Source organism: Octodon degus, unplaced genomic scaffold (genome assembly GCF_000260255.1).
Source record: "Octodon degus isolate 3935 unplaced genomic scaffold, OctDeg1.0 scaffold00166, whole genome shotgun sequence".
Lineage (NCBI taxonomy): Eukaryota > Metazoa > Chordata > Mammalia > Rodentia > Octodontidae > Octodon > Octodon degus.
Window position 1 is genome coordinate 90,204 of NW_004524742.1, and position 7,201 is coordinate 97,404.

General features: G+C 39.9%; 1 pseudogene; it reads left to right on the forward strand.

Moving 5' to 3' along the window:
• Window positions 1-1,201: 1,201 nt before the first annotated feature.
• LOC101583463 lies at window positions 1,202-2,878 on the forward strand (annotated as a pseudogene).
• Window positions 2,879-7,201: the final 4,323 nt, after the last annotated feature.

Here is a 7,201-nt window from a genome sequence, read left to right on the forward strand (position 1 = left end):
AAACAAAACAGAAAAAGTAGGTCATTGAGCTCTTTCCAATTCCAAACATATAGATCAAGTGTATGTATATGCACTTTGCTATTGAAACCCATTTAGATTTTTTCTAATTTCAGACAACTCGCAATTGTAAGAAGTAGTCATATTCTTTTTAAAAATTTTTGAAAATATTTTATTTATTTATTTGTTACAAGGTCTCACTAATCAGCTGAGATTCATAGTGATCCTCCTGTCTCAGCCTTCCCAGCACTGGGATTATAGACATGTTCCACCATGCCCAGTTTTGGACGACTATACAGCATGGGTTCTGAGGCCAGAATGCCATGTAGTACTGGGGATCGAACCCAGGTCTTTGCACTTGCCAACCAGGCATTTCAATCACTGAACTATGCTAGCTCAATATTTTGATGCTAATTCTGAACTCCAAAGTAGTGTTGTTTTGTGTGTTTCACATTTTAAATATTTTAAACATCTTTTATTTATTTGGTACAGGATCTCACTATTTAACTGAGACTCATAGTGATCCTCCTGTCTCAGCCTCCCCAGTGCTGGTATTACAGGTATGTGTCACCACGCCCAGTCTTGGTGACCAGCATGGCATGCACAGGGTTGTAGGGTGTCATAGCATGTGGTACCAGGGTCCCTGAGCTTGCTAAGCAGGTGTTTAGACTGCTGAGCTATCCCCCTAGGCCCTGTTTCATGTTTTTTAAAGATTCTTTAAGAAGAACACCACACAATCTGATCTTATGATCTTATTGGTCTACACACATCTAAAAATCTGGACTGGAAGCTGAATGTGGATTGATCTCCAAAAGAAGTTATGTTCATGTTTTCACGTGCTAAGTTCAGCTGCCTGACAATCAACAGCCAACTTTGTCAACCAAAGTTTGTTCTTGTTTTCACAGCCACTCTTTCTACCTAACAAGTTGTCCATGCAACACCCTTGGTTTCCTTCATTGCTCCCTTTCTTTTAAGGAAAATAATACACACTTCACAGATCGACCCTGCGAGCTTCTGTTCCTGATGCATATCAGTGCTGTTTTACATTTCTATCATCTGTTCGGTACTTTTTTGAGATATTAATTTCTCATTGGCACATCTGTGGCTTTATCATTGGGAATGGACACACTGCTTCAAGGAAACTGGGCAAAAGTAAAGTGTGGGAAAATTCATCTAAAGTTTAGGTCAGCTTGGATACCTGGCAGCAGGATGCTGGGAGATGTCAGGTGAAGATGGTGGTCACCGGGCCTCAGGCAACCATGGAGAAGGATGTTCGGAGCACCATTCTTTTCAATGCATACAAAAAGGAGGTATTTACCATCAACAATGGCTATAAATCCATGCAGAAGAGACTTCGGAGTAATTGGAAGATTCAGAGTTTAAAAGATGAAATCACATCTGAGAAGCTAATTGGGGTGAAACTGTGGATTACAGCTGGACCAAGGGAAAAATTTACTGCAGCTGAGTTTGAAGTCCTAAAGAAGTATCTTGACAGTGGCAGAGATATCCTTGTGATGCTCGGAGAAGGTGGAGAATCTAGATTTGACACCAATATTAACTTCCTACTAGAAGAATATGGAATCATGGTTAATAATGATGCTGTGGTTAGAAATGTGTATTACAAGTATTTTCATCCTAAGGAAGCTCTGGTTTCCAATGGAGTATTGAACAGGGAAATTAGTCGAGCTGCAGGAAAGGCTGTGCCTGGAATCATTGATGAGGACAGCAGTGGAAACAATGCCCAGGCTCTCACCTTTGTCTACCCTTTTGGTGCCACATTGAGTGTCATGAAACCAGCAGTGGCTGTTCTATCCACAGGCTCCGTCTGCTTCCCGCTTAACAGACCTATCCTGGCTTTCTATCATTCGAAGAGCCAAGGGGGGAAGCTGGCAGTGCTTGGCTCCTGTCACATGTTCAGTGACCAGTATTTGGATAAAGAAGAAAACAGCAAAATCATGGATGTTGTTTTCCAGTGACTCACAACAGGAGACATCCACCTGAACCAGATTGATGCTGAGGACCCAGAGATCTCCGATTACACGATGCTGCCTGACACCGCCACCCTGTCAGAACGGTTACAAGTGTGTCTTCAGGAGGGCGACGAGAACCCACGCGATTTTACCACTCTTTCTGATATGTCTATTTACCAGCTGGACACCACCTCCCTCCTCAAGGTCATCAAGGCTCATGAGCAGCTAAATGTGAAACATGAACCACTCCAGCTCATCCAGCCTCAATTTGAGACACCGCTGCCTGCCCTGAAGCCTGCTGTGTTCCCTCCCAGCTTCAGGGAGTTGCCACCTCCTCCTCTGGAACTGTTTGACTTAGATGAGACATTTTCTTCTGAAAAGACACGCCTCGCTCAAATTACTAACAAGTGTACTGAAGAAGACCTGGAATTCTATGTCAGGAAGTGTGGTGACATTCTTGGAGTAACCAGTAAGCTACCAAAGGATCAACAGGATGCTAAACATATCCTGGAGCACATCTTCTTCCAGGTGGTGGAATTCAAGAAACTGAACCAGGAACATGATGTGGACACAAGTGAAATGGCATTCCAGAGCAATTTCTGAGGACGGCTTCTGCAAGCATTTTCTGCCTCTTTGTATTTGAATTGTTCTTCAGTTCCTCACCAAAGTGTGTAAACTCCCTTTCCTCCATGAGCCATGCTTCTGAACTCCTGAAGCACTCACTTCTGTTGTTTCAAATGTGATAGCCCATCCTCAGGAGCTCAATGTTGCTGTGCAGGGGCAGGGAGGGACGGCTTCTGCCTCATTAGGCTGGTTGTCTGGAAATGCCTAACAGCATATTGAATACATCTGAGAACTTTGGGGGACCCTGAAGGCCAGATAGGAGATTGCAGAGCCACTGAAGGTGTGTAAGTGATATAGCACAGTGGGAATCATTTAGCCGGTGGGTTCAATAAAGATGGAAACACCTGCAAAAAAAAAAATAAATAAATAAAAAAATAAAGTTTAGGTCAGGCAGAATGATGGAGAATATGCTAATTTTCACTGCTACCCCAGATCAATTCAGAAATAAAATTTTCAGGCATAGCTTTTTCTTTCCATGTTTTAAGACAATATTTTACTTATCCTGTAGCTTTATCCCATGACTTAATATATTGGCAATTGAAGAATCTGTAGGCAAGGAAAAGTTGCTTACTGCCAGTAATAGCTGTAGTTTGGTTACTGGGATCTTGAGCCTTAGGAAGTTCTATCTGCTAATGAGTCAGTAGTCTTGACAACAATCAAGTGCTGGTGACCAGTCATGCCCCTTTTCAGGAGAGTGTTTCTATCATGCTGAAAACTCTGACTTCTAAGTGCCCAAGAAAGCGAGAGACAACCATCCTGAGGTCTGGAAACATTCGGGAATGCTTGGACCACTGCATTTGTTACCCCTGTTTCTTTGTCATTAATTTTGTATCTTTTCACAGAGCTCATTTTAACAAATGAAAAATCAAGACTTCGAGTTTCTTTTTGAGTAATGACCCAAAACTGTTTTTAGTGCTCCTTCCGACCGCTTCACAGACCACAAACTAAGCTCTGGCCTAGTCATAGGCAGGAATTGCAAAAACCCACATCTTGTTTCTATGCTCGAAATTAGAAAATACATCAATGACTCTCTTTTAATATGACAAAATTATCTTTTATCTGGTTCTGCTTTCTACTTGCAGAGGGAATTACACCACTTCATAAATACAGTAGTAAGACCTTTATTCCCACTGCAGTGACAAGATGAGGGAGCCAAGTTTCTCACAGGGGCCATTGCAGTAGTTTCAAAGTGCTCTCTCTGCTCTTTATCTTGTTTCCACCACCACTTTTTCTACCTAACAAGTTGTCCTTTCATCGGCCCTGGCTTCTCTTCATTGCTCCCTTTTGGCCATCAAGTTCAGACTCTGCTGTAACACACACAGCCCACCACGATCTCAGCCTTCTCCCCTCAGCTCCTTTGCCCTGAGAGCTCCAGTCGTGACAGTCCTCAGAGCCCTCCAAGGTTGTAGCCTTTTGATGAAGCTGTGCTGAAATAGTTCTCATCTGCGTTGCCTTTCTTCAGCTTGACTCCTATCCTGAGGAACTGGTCACTCAGTCTTTTCTACCGCTCTATATCTGTGAATATTTTAAGTCTAGTGATTGTCATATTGTACTACAGAGATTTGTTGAGAGGTAGGTTTTGCGTTTCTAGGCTGTAAGTGATTCACTGACAGTGGTAAGGTACTCTTTTTTTTTTGTTTGTTTTGTTTTGTTTTGTTTGGTCTCCTTATCTAGTATAGAGTAGGCAATAATAATGGAACAAATAATTGGTGAATAAATGCTATCTCCACTGCAACCAACTGAAGTTTAGACCTTGTTTATCAAGGTCATTAATAGGATGTTGTGCATGTGGGCTTGCTTTTTTCTTTTGTCTTATTCTAAAACAGATGTAAAGCATTAAAAATGTTATGGACATTCTAACAGGATGATGACTAAATAATGATGGGCATTAATGCTTAATGACGAGCATTTGAATGACTATAACCTTTCAATCTGTCTTGATTTTATCTATAAGCAAAAGCACCTTATGTCATATTATTAAAAGCTCAAAGTAGACACTAAAGATTCTTTGAAGAACAGACTGGACTTTACCAAAGGATTTGTGAGATAAAAAGAATGATACAAAATTATAATATTTTGAAGAGAAGTTCCCATCAGTGAAATCAAGTGTGTTAACCATCTGGAGTTGTAATCATCTATTTTATAATCCATAAACTTAAAGTAATGGTACTGCGTTAATACCAAAGGCCTGAGAACATGCATGGATTTTCTTAAATTACTATTATCACCAATAGGGCTTAATGGGATATTTAGTTGAAAAGTTTTGAAATCTCTGATGTAGAGAATTGTCATTACGTAGACTGCAAAAGACAAATTAGATATGTAAAATTCAAGGAAATAAATTGTTTTCTGTCAGTAGGCTAAAAAACAGTGGCTTGGCTTTCTTTTCTTTGGAACAGGATTTTAGCTAGTTATTAATGGTGTTTGATTATCGTTCTTATAAGATATTCAGAACATCACTATTTAGAAGGCCAGGTAAGTTGAGATATAAGTTAACTGTAGAATCTAAAGAGACACAAAAGATGAAAACCAAGAATTACCACAGGCAAAAAATATTGTAGAGAGATTCCATAGGCACAGAAATAATTATATGTTATACTTAAAGGAAAAAAAAAACCACTAGTTACAGTGGCATTTCTGAATAAGAGGATTTGTCCTGCTGCTATATACGAACAGCCAGGAGAAGCTTGAACATCTAGATTTAGTACAGAAACTGCATAGAAGGCTATGAGTTATTGAAATCCTGGATATAAAGTTTAACCAGTTTCTAAATAAAGTTACAGTGGGTTCGAGAACTTTGAGAGCAGAATTTATCATGATCAGTGATTACCTGATTTGCATATACTCTTATTAAAATGCTATTAATGTGATTGACTCCCAGATAGAAGAAGATACATATATCATGGAATATGATAGTAGCCTTCAGGAGAGATGACCAACTACATTTTTTCAGTTCTTCCAGTTTTGAAAAAAAGAGCAAAGTTAAGTGACATTCATTGAAAAAAAAAAACCTTAATTAAAGTTAAAGTAAATACCCAGTACTTTAAGAACTCATTTTTCTTTGATCTTAGTATTTTATATGCTAAGAATTAAGGCTAACCTCTGAATAAATTTCCTAAGTCCAACTTAACAGGTGTAATTCCTGATGAGATATGATCATCAGCTGAGCATCAGTCTCCATTTTTCAAGAAAAATGTGTCTTCTCTTACCACAGTTCAAATCAATAGAACTTTTATACTAATTCAGCTGAAGGGAAAGAAAAATGGGAAGCACATGGCCAATTTATTTGTAATTTATTTAGCGTTGTGAGCAAAAGAAGGTTTTTAATTCAGAGTCTTCAAGGAAACTCCCCCCGTCACATTCTTCTGTGGGTTATAGAGCTGAGTATCCACCAGCAAATGCTAACAAGTTCTTATCTGCCAGGTGAAGATAAAAACCCACCTTTTTTCTTCCAATACCACTGTAGCTATAATTTCTCTTTGTATGTTCTAAAAATGAGGAGGAGAAATGAGTTTGGTGGAGGCAGAGTCCTCAAGATATAAAACAGAAAGCCAACTTCCACTGAAATTTTTAGATTGGTTTTGAGCCCAGTGATATTCAAAGTAGTAGCTCAAACTTCCAATTTAGTAGTGATTTAGGAGATTGGCCTTAGATGCAGCAATAGGAACTCAGACAAGAAAGTCTGCACTGGCTTTGAAGAAGTGACCATTACCTGTGTGTATGCCTAGTACCTATTAGCTCAGGAAGGATGAAATTCAGAAAAGGAAAGTTAGCCTTGGTCATTGGCTCCCTTATACCTGCTGGCAAAGCTTCTCTGAAAGTGTTGGAACTGACAGCACACAGGAACCCGTGGGAACAGCGAAAGTGCTGAGAGGTTGGAGGAGGCAGCAAGGTGACTAACACTCCCAGGGAGCCCCAGGAGACAGCACTTGGCTTGCTTCTGGAAATCCCTGGGAGATATCTGGGGAGGGATGCCATGGGGGTAGGGGATCCAAATCTTCTTACCATTTGGGTGCATGCACTTAACTCAGTGCTATGAGCTAGAAAAGCATGGGGTGTCACTGTCCTTCCACTTAAAAATTGTTAATATTTAATCAGTGCAAAAATATGCATGCACGCAAGTCAACTCTTAGTAGCCACGGATCCTCCATTTGCAGATTTCACTACTTGCTACGGAACATTCACTTCCAGCATCAGAGTTTACAAATATTCATGGTGCTTTCTTGGTCATTTTCAGACATGTGTGGGACCGCGAAAAATGTGAGTAGCCTGATGAGCATGTTCCTAGCTGAGCCTGAACAAGGTGACATGCTGCTTTGTGGCTCCCCTTGCGTAATGTAAGCAGTTGTCCCTGGTCTCTTTAGTGCCATGTTTTTTGCATGGCTGTGTTTTTTGTTGGTGATTTCCCTTTTAAAATGTCCCCAATGTGCTGAGTGCTGTGTGGGATTCTTAACACAGATGGCTGTGATATGCCTTTAGAAGAAAGTAAATGCTTGAGATAAGGTTTGTTGAAGCATGGATTATAGTCCAGGTGTGCACAAGTTCATTGTTAATGATATATATATATATATATATATATATATATATGTAAAATAAGGCTATGTTTTGAT